The 18,301-nt window shown below is 38.2% G+C and overlaps 1 protein-coding gene across 6 annotated transcripts in view; it reads left to right on the top strand.

Annotated features, from left to right (window-relative positions):
* The window catches only part of CSMD3 (CUB and Sushi multiple domains 3), a 1,342,864-nt gene that overhangs the window by 511,364 nt on the left and 813,199 nt on the right, over window positions 1-18,301 (top strand). The window lies entirely within an intron of this gene.

The following is an 18,301-nucleotide window of genomic DNA, read 5'->3' as shown; positions in this document are numbered from 1 at the left end:
AAAAAAAGTTTTCCTATAAGGTATATACCTCTTACAGTGAGAATTTAAAATATTCTTAAAAGTCTCCCATTTAGTGTCAGTAATTTATGTTTTTGAGAACATTATCCTATTTTATATTGTTAAAGTGTACCTGTCGCAACAAAAACTTTTGATATAATGTAGATAATACCATTATATGTATATTTGCAATATACATTGATTAAAAATTGTGTATATTTTTGAGTGAAAAAATGCTGTCCCTGAAGCTATTGTCTGTGTGTGTCTCTATGATGAGTCCAAAAACAGGAAGTGAGGGTAGGACAAGCAGCGATCTGTACAGTCTCCTGGCTTGTCAATCATCCTCATGTGGGAGCCAGGAGCATGTTACAGAGCCTCAGTGCACACTGTCCTGCTTTTTATTACTGCACACAGCCCTGCTTGTCCACCCTCACTTCCTGTATTTGGACTCCTCACAGAGACACACATGCAACAGCTGCAGGGACAAAAATATACACATTTTTTAACCAATGTATATTACAAATTTACATATAATGGTAATATCTAGATTATATAAAAAGTCTTTGTTGACGACAGGTACACTTTAGGGGTTCTCTGAGTTGATCAAACTTTGTGTTCCTAAAGTTTATTGTTTTTGTGCCCCCTCATACATGTATGTGTATGGCATATATTATAGTAACATGTGCAGGCCTGGTGCAAATATTTTTGCTACCCTAGGCGAAAGCTAATTTTTCTGCCCCTCGACCCCGCCCATTGGAGCCACCTCTTGACACCCCCACCTTACTATTGGGGTATCACACTGTAACAAACCAGAGCGGCACCCCATTCAAGATTGTGCACTCAAGGTAGCTACCTATTTTGCCTATAGGCAGATCCGGCCCTAAACCTGTGTATTTGGAATACCATTTTTGAATAGAACATTAAAAAAAATTAAAAAACGTTTTAAAAGATTTGTTTAATGCCATTCTATAATGTTTAACTCCAGTAAGATTTGTACAAAGTTACCTTCTAGAAATGTCAATTCCAGAGCTGCTCGGTTACTTTTATACAGTAATTCTAATTGTAGTTATACCCACTAAGGGCTCCTTGGCATTTTTAATTAACCGTGACAGCATGTTATTTGCTTTATTTAAGATTTGAGTCATACCTGTCACCACGCTCTGGATTGAAATATACTTTGTGTTCCTAATTTACTTACAATCAACTTTTGTTAGCCATGGTTTATTGTAACTTGGAAAAAAAATGATAATACAATATTACTTAAAATTAATTACAATTACTAACACGGTGTAATTAAAAATATAAATGGGATAAATTATGGTTTTTAATTACACAATATACTATGCAAATACTTTTCAATTTCTATTTAAATCCCTCACATTTGAACTATAACATTTAACATGGAAAATAAGTATTTAAAAGAATTTTGTAACTTAAAGGGCTACTCCGCCCCTGGCATCTTATCCCCTATCCAAAAGATATGGGATAAGATGTTAGACCGCCGCGGTCCCGCTGCTGGGGACCCCGGGGATCGCCGCTGCGGCACCCCGCCATCATTACTGCATAGAGCGAGATCGCTCTGTGCATAATGACGGGCGATACAGGGGCCGGAGCAGCATGACGTCATGGCTCTACCCCTCATGACATCATGGCCCGTCCCCTTAATGCAAGTCTATGGCAGTGGGCGTGACGACCGCTACGCTCCCTTCCCATAGACTTGTATTGACGGGGGCGGGCCGTGACGTCACGAGGGGCGGAGCCGTGATGTAACCATGCTCCGGCCCCTCTATTGCCCGTCATTACGCGCAGAGCGATCTCGCTCTGCGCAGTAATGATAGCGGGGTGCTGCAGCAGCGATCCCCGGGTCCCCAGCGGGACCCCGTCGATCTAACAACTTATCCCCTATCCTTCGGATAGGGGATAAGATGTCTAGGGGCGGAGTACCCCTTTAAGGGACTACTGTTAAATAATGAATTTTTATATTTTTTGTTAGATAAAAGTGTACATTAGAAAAACAATTGCTGTTTTATTGTTTTATTTACAGATCACAACATTTTATCGACATAAACTTCCTTTAATTTAAATTTTTTAACAATAATGGGGGGGGGGGACTTTTCAAAATCTGGCTAAATCTTACTTTAGACTAGACTATTTAAGTGTATGCCAGATTTTCAACAGTTACTCGGGTTGTTTAACAATCTGGTCTACCATGTCTTTTGTGGTATTGTTATCACCAACCATATTTTTTGAGGCATTTTAAGCCATTCTTTGATAAAAATCCACATAGGCCAACACCCTTTAAAAAAATTGTCACACCTAGCATAAACAAGGTGAAATCCATTTAAAAATGGGCCTTACATCACTTTTTCACACAATCTGCTACAAATAACACCCTAAGAAATGTTAATTCAAGTTTTGAAAATCCACCCAATGATTTTGGTTTTATCTGGTCATTTGAAAATTGCATTGCTTTCCATATATATATATATATATATATATATATATATATATATATATATATATATTTGTACATGTCAACAAATGCTGCATGCCTCTCTCTCGCAGCATGATCAAGATGGTCCCATAGACTTGCATTATGAGACTCAGTCAGGAGAGAAGATTTTTAGCTCGGCACTCCTCCAGGCTTGTTCTACCTTGTTTAAGCCCCCAATAGGCCTTTTACTTTACGTATCTGCTTGAAAAAGGTCTAATGAAGACCAAATGATGTCCCTTTAAGAAATATTAAATAGATTAATTAAAGGAGAACTCCCGCAGGATAGGGGATAAGTAGCTGATCGGGTAAGGGTTCAACCACTGGTTCCCCCCAAGATCTCCAGGACAGGACCACGTCTCTCTTAGTGAGGAGCGTGTGTTGTCTACCGGTAGACAGCAGGTGCACCATTCATTTCAATGGGAGCATGGACACTCCAAAATAAATCTATGAGGTGCCAGACTGTCTGCACCACACGCTCTTCACTGAGTGTCGGGTCCTGTTCCGGAGATTGCTGGGGGTCCCAGTGGTCATGTCTCCCCACAAAAGCTTCTTATCCCATATCCGGTGGATAGGGGATAATTAAAGTTTTGCTGTATTTCTCCTTTAATTCTGTTAACCCTAAATTGTACATTATTTTTATGACTGTCTTATTCTTTATTTGTTTTAAATCTCATTCTGAATAGTTAAACATGTTTTCTATGTCCCATTAATTAAATCTAATACAGCACAGAAAACTAAGGTGAAAACATTTTTGTGAGGTTAAACTTTGCTCTATTTTATAAGATGAGGCCAATGTTATTACAATACTTAGATAAATAATAATGTTAATATAGATAGGAAAATTAAATAATTATCATATAACATTGTAAATTGTATATATATTTTAAGCCTTTTATACGTTTCTCTTTATTTTTTAAGCCTTGTCTTTCTTTGGAACTTGCCTCCTTACTTTGGAATTTGCATTTATTGTGGCTATTTTGTATCTCTATGTAAAAGTTAATCTAGTAATGTAAAAATTATTCTGTGATTGTAAGAGCATTAAATAAGATGGGGGGGGGGGGCACGAGTAAGGCCCCTTTTACACTGCCATTGAGCCCTGTCAAGAACGGACGCTTTTTTTTTTTTTGTGCCCTTAATGACTGTTCTCATGACGTGGGAAAACAACGGGCAACAACGGGACCCAGCGGCTTCCATTTACTATTATGGGGTCCTTCTGGCGCTGTTGTTTTTTGATTGTAATAGCGGGAGAAAAAGATGGTGCAAGCAGTATTTGTTTCTCCTGCAATCCTCGCCGGCTACCCTGATGGGCATACCACTGCCATGTCATAATGGCAGTGTGAAAGGAGCCTAAGCAATGCTATATACAGCATTTTATTTTTTCTGATGTCTAAATAAACCTTTAACCCCTAGATGACACAGGATGAACATGTACGCATTGTCTCCTGGTCCTATATACACCAGGCCATACATGAACACCCTAAAAGGAGTAATAGCTTACAGAGCCCGAGTGCCCCCTACTCGAACTCTAAATCATCCTCTCTATCTCAAAGTGCCAGGGTGGAGCCAAAAAAAAGGGAGGGTGTAATAAAAGGGGAGGTGCCAAAAGGAAAAGAACAACTTGAAGAAGGTAGTATGTACAGTGATGCCACTGTACAGGGATAATAGGCATAGTAATGTCAGTTTACACAGATAATACACACAGTGATGTCACAGTACAGGGATAATATGCATACCAATTCACAGTACAGGGATAATACAAACAGCAAAGTCACAGTACAGGGATAATATACACAGTGACGTCACAACACAGGGATAATACACAGTAATGTCACATTACACGGATAATATACACAGTGATGTCACAGTACAGGTATAATACACACAATAATGACACAGTACAGGGATAATACACAGTTATGTCACAGTACAGAGATAATACAGTGACATCATAGTACAACCAGCAGTGGGGGATGAAGCACGGACAAACAGTGCACAAGAGCTGGATGATTTGCTAGTCTGGCAGAACACCTGCCAGTCTTCTTCTCCGTGCTCCTTTTTGGCTGACAGCAGGGGGTGGGGTAGGGATGTATTTTCACAAATGGACATTTTTGCTGCATCATATGCTCACAGGAGCCTGTACTTTTAAAGTGGCAGACGGATATAGTATGTCAAGAGGCCAGCCCGGAGCAATAAGGCAAGCCTGTGGCTTGCATGTCAGCCTGAAGAGAGGATCACGTGTGCCAACGATGGGTTTTCCATCACTGACCTAGAGTGTTAAGTGTCTACAAAGCAAGTTATCAGCAGCTGAGCACTCACGGTTAATGTCACTTACCCTTTAGATGTTGTGATCAATGCCGATCACGACGTCTAATGAATCAAAAGAAAGGTGTGGGTGGGTTCATGATGCTCATCAGACCCCTGCAGCTCGATCATGTGGGTATGATAAGTTTAATTAGACTCTTATGCATCAATCTGCTGCTGGATTTTCACTGCTGAAACCAAAACTGTCTTATGTGTTCATAACAACCAGGGCTATAGCTCGCCATGAGGCGAGTGAGGTGATCGCCTCAGGCGCGCTTTTGCAAGGGGGCACAGCGGCCAGGGCTGGACAGGCCCTGGTCGCTGCACCTCTTGCACAGGGAGTCCAGCACACATTACACTGAGGCAGTGATTCCCAATCGGGGTGCCAGGACACTCTGGTAGGAAATATGGCGCAACATTTTTTTTATTTTCCCGCCCCTGCCTGGACACCTGTGAGTCACAGGCATACATAACGGGCTGGAGAGAAGTCTGTGTGCAGTGTTGGGACGGGGATGCTGCAGCTCCAATCCTCGTGTATCCTCTCCCTTATGTGGAGCAGCTCTGGACTCCAGATTCTCCCTGGTCCCTCAGCAGAGAGATGTGGTACTGAACCCTCTCTCTTTTGTCACCCTCTACACCCCTCTGTCATCCCTGTACACCCCTCTGTCACCCCTGTACATCTCTCTACACCCCTTTGTCACCCCGTCATACCTTTACACCCCTGTTACCCCTGTATACCCCTCTGTCACCCATGTACCCCCTCTACACCTCTGTCACATCTCTACACCCCTGTCACCTCTGTACACCCCTCTTTCACGCCTGTTCACCCCACTGTCACCCATGTACACCCCTGTCATTAATCTACACGTATCTATCCCTGTACTTCTTTAAAACTGTAAAAGGGTTGAAGCTACCTACCTACAGGGGGTCCTACATATAGACAACATATAAAAAATGATATGTTTTTGCCTCAGGTCCTAAACAAGCTAGCTACAGCTCCGATAACAACCAATCACAGCTCAACTTTCATATCCTGATGAGCTCTGGTAAAATAAAATCTGAACTGTGAATGACTGTTGGCAACACCAGAAAGTTTTGGTTTCAGGCCGATTGATATATTTGTCCCATTGTGTAAGGATTTTAGTATTTTTCAAGTGATGGTCTTGAGTTATTTGATTTAAGGATCTAGTGTTGTATCACCTGGCATATCACTGGTAACATTATGCTCTTTGAAGAAGGAATTTCGGCAATGGTTTCCAAGTGGATTATTCCTGATGGTGAATCGTGCAGGTGAAGTGGCCTGTTTTGACATATAAAGCTATCAGTCCCCAGAGGACTACAGGCACACTCCATGTTAGAACAAGAAGCATTTATGAGTCTGTTTTTATAGATCTTCATGCACAGAATTTACAATAGGAAATGAGAACATAAAACAAAGCTCTTTTGTTACTATATTGTAGGCAACAGACTGTAGTCATTGATCATGGTACAAAAGTAATTGTAGGATTTTTATTATAGCATAAAAGACAGAAAAGAAGATCAACAATTCAAAATAATGGCAACTTATTAACATTGTTGATTGTTATAAAAGGTACTTAATCTAAAATGGTCAACTGGGAATACAAATGAGTTAGCCTGTCCTTAAGATAAGAGATCATTATAAGCTCGGTCTGGGTACAAATCCCCCCCCCCCCCCCCCCCCCCCCCCCCCAAAAAAAAAAAAAAAAAAAATGATTGGAGAGGCACAGCGCTCATTTTTTGATAGTCATAGCTTTGACCTTTTAATAGCTCAGTCATTAAGGTGAAAGGGAGTTATAATACCAGGTACAGGATGGACATGGCACTTTGTCCTGGGCACAGTGGTCGCTTCTATCAACTTATTGGTGGAAGCCGCAAGAATTGGCTCTCCATTAAATAACATTAATATAATATTAATTGCCTATCCCAATGAAGCTGGTTTTGAATAGAGTGGTATTGTGCATGTTTAACAGAAAAAAGAAACAATGTCCAGTGTGCAGAACATGCAATTTCAATGCTTTGAGGTACCGCACTGGACATTGTTGCTTTCTTCTGTTTTGTTGTGAGCAGGGGGCGTAGCTATAGGGGATGCAGAGGTAACAATTGCACCAGGGCCCTGGTGCCTTGTTGCAGATTTTGCATTGGCCCTAGAAGCAACATATTATGACTCTGGCTTTAGGGGTTGTCCTGTACCATCTGGGTGATGGAGATGAGCGAGCAATGAGTTGGACATATGTTTGCTCTTCTATGTGCATGTTTGAAAACACCCATTTAAACTACCCCCCATTACGCTTGTGAGGTTCAGATCCTCCATTCTAGTGACTGATGGAGGTCCTAGCAGACTATATTAACCCCTTAATGACCATTTTTCCATTTTCACACTTTCCTTTTTTCCTCATCACCTTCTAAAGATCATAAGGCTTTCAATTTTGCACCTACAGAATTATTTCTTGCACCACCAATTGCACTTTGTGATTACATCAATCGTTTCAGCACAAAATTTACGGCAAACCCAGAAAAAAAATATTTGTTAGGCAAAATTGGAAAAAAAAAACATTTTGTAAATTTTGGGGCTTCCGATTCCAAGCAGTGCACTTTTTGGTAAAAATTACACAATATATTTATTCTGTATGTCCATACGGTTACGATGATACCCAATTTATATAGGTTTTTCTTTATTTTACCACTTTAAAAAAATTATAACTACAAGCACCAAAATTAGTATGTTTAAAATTGTCCTCTTCTGACCCCTATAATTTTTTTATTTTTTCATATATGGGCCGGTATGAGGGCACATTTTTTGTGCTATGATCTGAAGTTTTCAAGGGTGCCATTTTTGTTTTGATGAGACTTTTTGATCTTTTGTTATGCATTTTTTTAGAGTATACAGTGACCAAAAATACTCAATTTTGGAATGATATTTCTTTTATGTATTAGCACCAAATATACCATATTTATCGGCGTATAACACGCACTTTTTAGGCTAAAATTTTTAGCCTAAAGTCTATGTGCGTGTCATACGCCGATACACCCCCAGGAAAGGCAGGGGGAGAGAGGCCGTCGCTGCCCGCTTCTCTCCCCCTGCCTTTCCTGGGGTCTAGAGCCCTGCTGCCGGCCCTTCTCTCCCCCTGGCTATCGGCGCCGCTGTCCGTTCTCTCCCCCTGACGCCGATAGCCAGGGGGAGAGAAGGGCCGGCAGCAGGGCTCTAGACCCCAGGAAAGGCAGGGGGCAGCGACGGCCTCTCTCCCTCGGCCTTTCCTGGGGGTGTATCGGGGTATACACGTGCACACACGCACCCTCATTTTACCATGGATATTTGGGTAAAAAACTTTTTTTACCCAAATATCCTTGGTAAAATGAGAGTGCGTGTTATAGGCCGGTGCGTGGTATACCCCGATAAATACGGTAATACCAAAACATGGTAAAGAAGCAATGGTTGCTGAATATCAATGTAACATGTTACCAAAAAACCATAGCAGCAACACACAAATCATGAAAATATGTAAACTTTATGAACAATTTTGCGTTAAAAAACATTAAAAAGCAATTAAGAGTAAGCACAAAGCACAGGGCTGGATGGACAGCAAGTGTACAGCCAAGATATAAGTATAGATCAGAAGCATCAACATATAAGTAACATCACAAATGAAAATCCTGCAATACAGGTGTGTAGTAAGTGATTGACTATATATATAAAATGATGCAGAGGATTAAAAGATATAATTACCAATGCAGAGCCGTATACCACAAGCACTCACCCCAACGTAGCCAGTGCGCTTCGTCAGGGGTCGTATACACGTCCTTGGTCGTTAACCAGTTAAATATACAACCTATCAATCTTTATTTAGATAGTTGATAAATCTAATTTTTAGGCAGACTTATATAAGTAAATTATGCTATACCAGAAACTCTAGCATTTGGGTACAATACAATATACATCAAATTTGACTTTACAAACATTGCTGACTATATTCTGCCAACATCATATCGCCCATTCTTCCAGCTGCACAATTGCTGGCAACTGTCCCCATGGCACTTTGAAGGGGATATTAACATTTGGGCAGAATAAGGTACACGGTTGCTTAGCTAAGATACCAAGTACCAAAAAAAAACTTTTTACACAAAACTGACTATATTCTGCCAACATTATAGCTGACATTGCTTCAGCTACGCAATTGTTGGCACCAGTCTCTACAGTATAGTTCAATTTACTATATTCAATTTTTTTACATTAAACACAACTGTTTCGGTGGAAGTAGTAAATAATCCAGAAACATTGTATTAAATGTTCAGATTTCACAGTCCATCGGTCAGTTTTGAAATTTGTCATCTCCTTTATCCAAATTTGTTATTTTGTGACAACTACACAGGATCTCCTGTCACTGCTGCCAATCTGCATAACTATGATGTATTGCTTTAGCTACAGGCAGGCCAGGAAATCTTTGGGGGTTTCCTATCTTACAGCTTGTACTTTCCAGCGGAACATGGAACGTATACAATTCCTGTCTCTGTTTTGTAGCTCACGGCAATAAATCTTACACGAAGGCTAGGCTATTGTCATATAATGTGGTGATATTTTATAGAAAGTTAAATCAATAGTTTATGGAAAAAATACATTGATACATATATTTTTCAGAAAGAATTTCATTTTTAGGAAGCTTTAGTAGCATTTTCCTGGTTTACAAGCTTAATGCATTGTCTATGAGAGTGCTAGGGATACCCGGGCAATGTGCTGATGGGGAGCAGAGGTTGAGGTCACACTGACCACACAATGCAATGGGTTGCGGGGGGAGCTCAGCTATGTGCAGTAATGGGCTCCGCCTATAGTTGTTATCAGTACAGGAACAAATGAGTGCCATGCATGAATAGCAGTATGCGCTAAGGCACGTAAGAGTACAGCATTTTGTGTTAAGGGCTTAAAGGGATTATCCTGGAATAGAAAAGCAGAGCTAATGTCTTTCAAAAATTGCTCCATCTATGGCCGCAGGTTGTGTGTGGTAATACAACTTGGTTCAATTCACTTACACCCAACAGGGAGACAGACAGGGAATGGATTTTGAAAGAAATTAGCTTTTGTTTTTCTATTCCTGGATAACCCCTTTAAACTTTTTTTTTTTTACCAAGATTTTCATTGTGAGTAGTACTCTTGTATGGGATCTACTTTAAATGTAAAGTTTCTTTATAACATAGAACTTGCACAGAAATAAAGAATTTATGTGAACATTATACTTTCCAAATTTTTTGGAATTCAATTAAGACAGTATATTTTACTAGCTCACTTGCTTTTAGGTTTATTCCCTAAAGGGGTACTCCACTGGAAAAAAAAGATTAAATCAACTTGTGCCAGAAAGTTAAACAGATTTGTAAATTACTTCTATTAAACAAATCTTAATCCTTACAGTACTTATCAGCTGCTGCTATATTCCACCGGAATTTATTTTCTTTTTGAATTTCCTTTCTGCCTAACAGCTCTCTTTGCTGACACCTCTGTCCATTTTAGAACTGTCAAGAGCGGGAGAGGTTTGCTATGGGGATTTGCTCTTACTTTGGACACTTCCTAAAATAGACAAAGGTGTCAGCAGAGAGCACTGTGGTCAGGCAGAAAGGAAATTCAAAAAGAAAATAACTTCCTGTGGATCATAACAGCAGCTGACAAGTACTGGGAGAATTAAGCTTTTTTATAGAAGTAATTTACAAATCTGTTTAACTTTCTGGCACCAGTTGATTTAATTTAATTTTTTTTTCCAGTGGAGTACCCTTTAAAAAGCCTATTGCAATGGTAACTTTTCCTCATACAAACATTTTTAGAAGGCTTCTTGCGAATAGTAAGCAATATAGTTGGCAAAATATATCTACCACAAAAGTGGGATTTGCTTTCAGTGTAGTGCACTTTAAAAGGAGAAAGGGCAACTGTTTTTAACAGCATGGCAAAAAAAGTAGGGGCAGACTCGCTGAGCCAGACAAAGTTCCTGGCCCAGCAATTATATAAACTGTAATCAAGCAATGCAGTAAGCAACACTGGCTTACTGTACCTCTAACCAGTCTGACAGACTGGGTGCAGAACACTGGCCCAGTGAGTATTGTGACATTGCTGACTCACTACTTAGTACAAGTAGTAGGGACTCCTGTCAGAGCTGATAAGTGCCCCTGCTTTCATAGCACTCAATGCTGGTTACGTACTATTGTGTAATAGGTATGCATCACCCGTCACATAACCAGCTCTGTGCATACTGAAACATCTTTGGCCATGGGTGCATCTGTAGCTGTTTTCTGTACAGTATAGATTTAACTTTTTTTTTTTAACCATGACACTATCCTAATGAGATATAAAAATTTATATTTTTTAAATTACTTACTGATCTAATATAAATAATCAAAACAGATGCTATTGAAGTGTTGTAGACTCCTCTATAAAGATGGAAATTGTTTTTCTATGCTAATTAAAGTTTGATAAAAAAATATATACATTTTTAAACCCCCTTAAAATATATTTGACCAATTTCTTAGAATTTCTAGACAATTTAAAAATAACCCTCATTCACACCATTTATTTAAATGTCCTAAAGACATTTATTTTATTTTTATTTTTTTGGACTTATAATTAAAACTTTTAATTATTCTCTCCATTTGTGCTGATTTAGTCTTTGTCAATTTTTACCTGTTTCCTTTTATGCCTCTTCTTTTTCATACTTTAGTCATTCTTTTTCCTGCTATAGTCATAATTGTTATAACCGTACTAGTGTTAGTATTCTAGATTGTACACTGTCTTGGCTGGTACGAATGGAGCTGTTAGGATCTGTAGCAATAAAATTATCATTATAGGGTATGTTTTGTTTTTAAAATTTCTGTTTCTTCATCTTAAAGATCCACATATGACACTTTCATTACATGCACCAATAGCATGACCACTGTTAAGTTACATGTTATATTTATCTACATTTGCTTCAGCTTCTGATACTGGTGGTCATGGCTGATCCTAGCCTCTCTGCTGCCTGAGATGAACAGCAAAACTGCCACAACACACACATACACACATCTTAGAGTGAGATAGGGTGCATATAGAAAAGAAAATATATATATATTTACTTGTACATTTTATGGAAATTGGTTTAAAGGGGAACTCTGGTACCTAAGTCCTGTGGTAAGTGTTTGATCGCAGGGATCCCACTGCTGGTATCCCCCATGATTTCCTGCTTGGCAACCAGCAGTGAGAACCCCCGCGATCAGACACCTATCCCACATCCTGTGGATAGGGGATTTTTTCTTTGTACTGGAGTTCCTCTTTAATACAGGCATCCAAGTATTGTAACTGTTGAATGCTTAGCAGCCTAAATAGTAAGGGGTTGCTTTATAAAGCTGTGTTCTTGCTGCCAGGGATCTTTTTGTGATCCCTACCTTCAATAGTATGTTGTAAATAATGCAATTTTAATATCTTGAGAAGTTATGAGGTGTTTGGCATTGGCATATTTTGTTTCTCATATTGGGGGACATTTATCAATGTTTGCTTATGTATTCCTATTTTTAGTTATTTTTTTCTTACATTTTTTTTTGCTTATGTGCGACTTATTTATCTACTGCTTTCAGCCTGTTGATAAATGTCTTTCACATAAGCAATCTTTCTTTTTTTTGCTTTGGTAGTGCCTTTTTCTGCTCCATCTCTGAGCTGGACTAAATTTAGTAGGTTTTTTCATGCAATGCGACTTTTTTGCGACTTTCGCACTTGATAAATCTCTGAGCACTGCAAGTCAAAAATCACTTTTTGCTTTGGTAAGCAAGATTTTTATTTTTTGTTTAGGACACTGAACAAGCAAAAAGTAGCAGAAAAAAGAGCGTAGGCGCACGTGCGACTTTTTTGCGGCAATTTTAAGCAAAAAAAAAAAACTACTAAATGCTTTGATAAATGTCCCCCATTATTGATATATTATGGTAATTTCATTAGTCTATCATCTAGGACTGCATTCTCTTCCTTTTTCCTTCTTTATGTTTTAATGGACAATTGTATTTCTGTACATAAATATACAATGTTCAATTACAATAACTTTAACATTTATTAAATCCAATAATGATTTCCATATTCTTTAAACTAATAAAATTCTGCACAAAGTTATTTAATAACCTATGAAAACTGTGAATTCTCTGGGAGAAAACATTTATCTTTATAGACCAGAATTTTTTTGCAGTGAGGATTCCTGTTGAATAGACGTAATGTACAAATCAAAACATGGATATAATTAATATTTTTATTAGATGCATTATTTTACAAACAGGTATCTGTCTTTACTTAAATTCATAGTCATGCCTTAGGCCAGGGATAAATTGAAACATTTTACAGCACTGATTGATTGTAACTATTGAGCAACAGCTGCCATGAAACAAATACATAAATAATAAATAAATAAATAACTATATTTCATATTGCCACATGTGGAAATGTTCAAACCAATTACATTTATTGTAAATGATCCCATATGGTAAATGGTGTACACGTAAAAAAGAAGAAAAAAAAGTCCACAATTGCTGATTTTTGTTCACATCACATCTCAGAAAAAAATAATAATAATACAAATAAATTAATAAATAATGAAAAGTGATTAAAAAGTCCCATATATATGCAAAAGTAGTAGCAATAAACATTACAAAATATGGCACATTATGCATCCTAAAGCCCTATATAGAGAATAAAGGACATTTTAAACATTTATTTTCTTTAACAAAAATTGCTTTTTTTAAAAGCAGTAGAATATTAGAAAAACATGTAACCATGGGTATCATTTTAATCATAGTGACAGACAGTATAAAGAAAACGGTGCACAGCATTTAGACAGTAATGGTTGTGTGTTGAGTTATTTTGAGGGCACAAAACATTAAACACTGTTATACAGGCCGTGCACTCACTATTTTACATTGAAGCAAAGTGTCATTTCTTCAGTGTTGTCACATGAAAAGATAGAATAAAATATTTACAGAAATGTGAGGGGTGGACTCACTTATGGGAGATACCATATTTATAATGTGAGGGATGGACTCACTTATGGGATATACTGTGTATATAATGTGAGGGGTGGGCTCACTTATGGGAGATACTGTATATAATGTGGGGGGTGGACCCACTTATGGGAGATACTATATATAATGAGAGGGGAGGACTCACTTATGGGAGATACTGTATATAATGTGAGGGGTGGACTCACTTATGGGAGATACTGTATATATAATGTGAGGGGTGGACTCATTTATGGGAGGTAGTGTATATTTTGTGAGGGGCTGACTCACTTATGGTAGTTACTGTATAGAACGTGAGGGGTGGACTCACTTATGGGAGATACTGTATATGATGGGAGGGGTGGACTCACTTATGGGAGATACTGTACATAATGTGAGTGGTGGGCTCAACTATGCCAGATACTGTGTATATAATGTGAGGGGTGGACTGACTTATGGGAGATACTGTATATAATGTGAGGGGTGGACTCTATGAGAGATTCTGTATATATAATGTGAGGGGTGGACTCACTTATGGGAGATACTGTATATAATGTGAGGGGTGGACTCACTAATGGGATATAATGTATATATAATGTGAGGGGTGGACTGACTTATGGGAGATACTGTATATAATGTGAGGAGTGAACTCACTTATGACAGATACTGTATATAATGTGAGGGGTGGACTCACTAATGGGATATACTATATATAATGTGAGGGGTGGACTCACTTATGGGAGATACTGTATATATAGTGTGAGGGGTGGACTCACTTATGGGAGATACTGTATATAATGTGAGGGGTGGACTCACTTATGGGAGATACTGTATTTATAATGTGAGGGGTGGAGTCACTTATGGGAGATACTATATATGATGTGAGGGGTGGAGTCACTTATGGGAGATACTGTATATATAATGTGAGGGGTGGACTCACTTATGGGAGATACTGTATAAATAATGTGAGGGGTGGACTTACCTATGAGAGATACTGTATATAATGAGAGTGGTGGACTCACTTATGGGAGATACTGTATAAATAATGTGAGGGGTGGACTTACCTATGAGAGATACTATATATAATGTGAGGGGTAGACTCACTTATGGGAGATACTGTATATATAATGTGAGGGGTGGACTCACTTATGGGAGATACTGTATATAATGTGAGGGGTGGACTCACTTATGGGAGATACTGTATATAATGTGAGGGGTGGACTCACTTATGGGAGATACTGTGTATAATGTGAGGAGTGGACTCATTTATAGGAGATACTGTATATAATGTGAGGGGTGGACTCACTTATGGGAGATACTGTATATATAATGTGAGGGGTGGACTCACTTATGGGAGATACTGTATATAATGTGAGGGGTGGACTTACTTATGGGAGATACTGTATATAATGTGAGGGGTGGACTCACTTATGGGAGATACTGTGTATAATGTGAGGGGTGGACTCACTTATGGGAGATACTGTGTATAATGTGAGGAGTGGACTCATTTATAGGAGATACTGTATATAATGTGAGGGGTGGACTCACTTATGGGAGATACTGTATATATAATGTGAGGGGTGGACTCACTTATGGGAGATACTGTATATATAATGTGAGGGGTGGACTCACTTATGGGAGATACTGTATATAATGTGAGGGGTGCACTCACTTATGGGAGATACTGTATATATAATGTGAGGGGTGGACTCACTTATGGGAGATACTGTATATATAATGTGAGGGGTGGAGTCACTTATGGGAGATACTGTATATATAATGTGAGGGGTGGACTCACTTATGGGATATACTGCATATATAATGTGAGGGGTGGACTCACTTATGGGAGATACTGTATATAATGTGAGGGGTGGACTCGCTTATGTGTGAGATAAATATGACTATGAGTATAATCTTCTGACAGATAATTTATACAAGTGACAATTTTCAGTGCCAAGAAACAGTTATTTGGAAACGTAAATATGTTACTGACGAAAAATGTAAAACATTTTTATACTTAATTACATTTGTGAGATAGATGTTTTTGAAAATATTTTTTTTTCATAAATTTTGTTTCAAAAGACATTGCATATATTGCATAGGGAAATATGTATTGTAGCACACTTGTGATTGATAACATTGCTATAAGTAAAGAAAGACAATGTATTTTCTGGTATCACCACATCTGTAAATTGCTTTAAAGCAAGACTAGATTGAATGCTTCTAGCCTTTCCTGGAGAATAACATTGGCCTATAGAAATATTTCATTTGCTCCTATATTAATCTGTGTTTTCTGAGCTGAGCCTATATTTCATAATGGTGTCAATTTGTGTATTCGTTTAAATATGTAGACCTCTGCTTTTTAGCTGATTCAATGCCATAAATAGTTGTTTTGAAAAATGAATATCTCCCAGATTTTCACATGTAAACATTGTTTAAAAGTAGAATATACCAAATAAAAATTATAAGACATTAACCCTTATAAAGACACCATCCATTTTGCCTTCAGAACACAACCAATTATATTCTTTTATTTTTTTTTTCAGTGAACATGACAAGTTTTATTATTTTTTTTAACAATTCTTACTTGGTTATATTTATCTCCCTCAATATATGTCATATAGTTTTTATTTATTTATTGCATCATTTTAATTACACTGCTGGGATATTCCTTGCAGTTACCAAGAGTGTTAGTAACTGGACACCAGTCAAATGAAGCATGATGAATCATCACATTTCATCTAATTAGTCCCAATGTTTTATCTAATTGGTCCCTATCTGATTTTTGTACTCTGGCTTTGTTTGTATGGTTAGTTATTTTTATATATTATAGCTTATTTTGTATATTTGTTTCCTTCACTGAATATTAGGTGCAAGGGACATTTAGGAGCACCAAAATCTGATTGCCAAAAATTTTTCACAAGTAGTGAATATTAACAGATGTAGCAGAATTACCAGCCCAACTTGTAATGCTAATGCATCTAGTTAAAGTGCTACAATTCTGACTGTTAACTCTGCTAATTCTGTACCTCTTGTGCACATATATGCACCTACAAATATTCAGTTATTTATGTATTTGTTGTTTTGTTGTTTTAATTCAAAAATAAATAATTTGTGCAAACAAAATATAAATATATCAAGTGTTTAGTTTGCGGGTGAGATTTCTATCAAAAGTGGTTGTATTGTTGAGAGAGGATTTCATTTTTGATGTGTTGCAGAAGTCATGCATTTTTCTGATACAGATTTTAAGACATAGGCAACAATGTTTTTGTGAATGAATAATGGGTCATAATAAATTACAATGGATTGACATGTTAATTAAGGGAAAAATAATTATAAGATAACTGCAAATTTGGCAGAGGATTCTACCCATCTTTCTATTTTGGAGATAAATTGGGGTTTATTCTGATAGTATGTATGCTTTATCATATCTCCAACGTGTGTTAAGGATGTTAAACATTTTAGCAAGAATAGAGACAGTAATATACAACTTCAAAAGGATGCCCTTTAATATAACTCATAAAATAAGACTTTAATATGTAATCTGTGAAGGATTTTCCTTCAAGGGGTACTCCGGTGCTTAAACATCTTATCCCCTATCCAATCGTGGGAGTCCGGCTGGGGACCCCCATGATCTTGCACGCGGCACCCCGTCTGTAATCAGTCCCCGGTGCGTGATTACCGGCGACCACATGGCCAGCGGCGTGTGACGTCACGCCTCCACCCCCGTGGGACGTTATGCTCCGCCCCTCAATGCAAGCCTATGGGAGGGGGCGTGATAGCTATCACGCCCCCTCCCATAGGCTTGCATTGAGGGGCGGAGCGGGATGTCACATGGGGGCAGAGGCGTGACGTCACACGCCATCGGCCCTGTGATAGAAATATGTGATTGACCAAATATGTAATGCATTCAGAAGCATAGAAAGTAGCTATATGGGTAAAAAAAACATTTTTGTTCTGATTGATTTTTTCAGATCTTCTTCCTGGTTTAAGTCTACAGAGTCTAGAGAGTCTTCATATCAATCAAGTAACATTGTAGAGGCATTCAGTGTTTTCAAATGTGAAACATTTATCTGAGTATCGTTTTGGGAGTTCTGTGTCAGTGAAGACTTTAAGAAGAGAACGGGCATAGATTTCTGATCACATGGCTAAAAATTAGTGAACAGTGTGGCAGGAAGTAGAGCAAGTTGATTGGCTGCATAGCTAGAGGTATAATAATAGAAAGAGGGGGATTGTGACCCCTGTATATATTAAGATCACATGTAAAGTACTGGGGTCAGCTCTGGAGACCTTACCTACATAAATGATATTAATAGCATAGAACAGATCCAAAAAGGGCCACAAGAATGATTAACAATCTTAAACAAAAATGTATCTAGTAAGACAATATATTCACAGTTTGGAGGGAAAAATGGAAATAGTGAAGGGGGGGGGGGATCAAAACCTGTAATAGAGTTAAAGAAGGTTCAGGAGAGACAGGTTTTAAATAAGTAAGTGAATCTAAACCTA

This window comes from Hyla sarda, chromosome 5 (assembly GCF_029499605.1).
Source record: "Hyla sarda isolate aHylSar1 chromosome 5, aHylSar1.hap1, whole genome shotgun sequence".
Lineage (NCBI taxonomy): Eukaryota > Metazoa > Chordata > Amphibia > Anura > Hylidae > Hyla > Hyla sarda.
The sequence above is the reverse complement of the archived record's forward strand: the minus strand, read 5'-3'. Positions and strand labels throughout refer to the sequence as shown.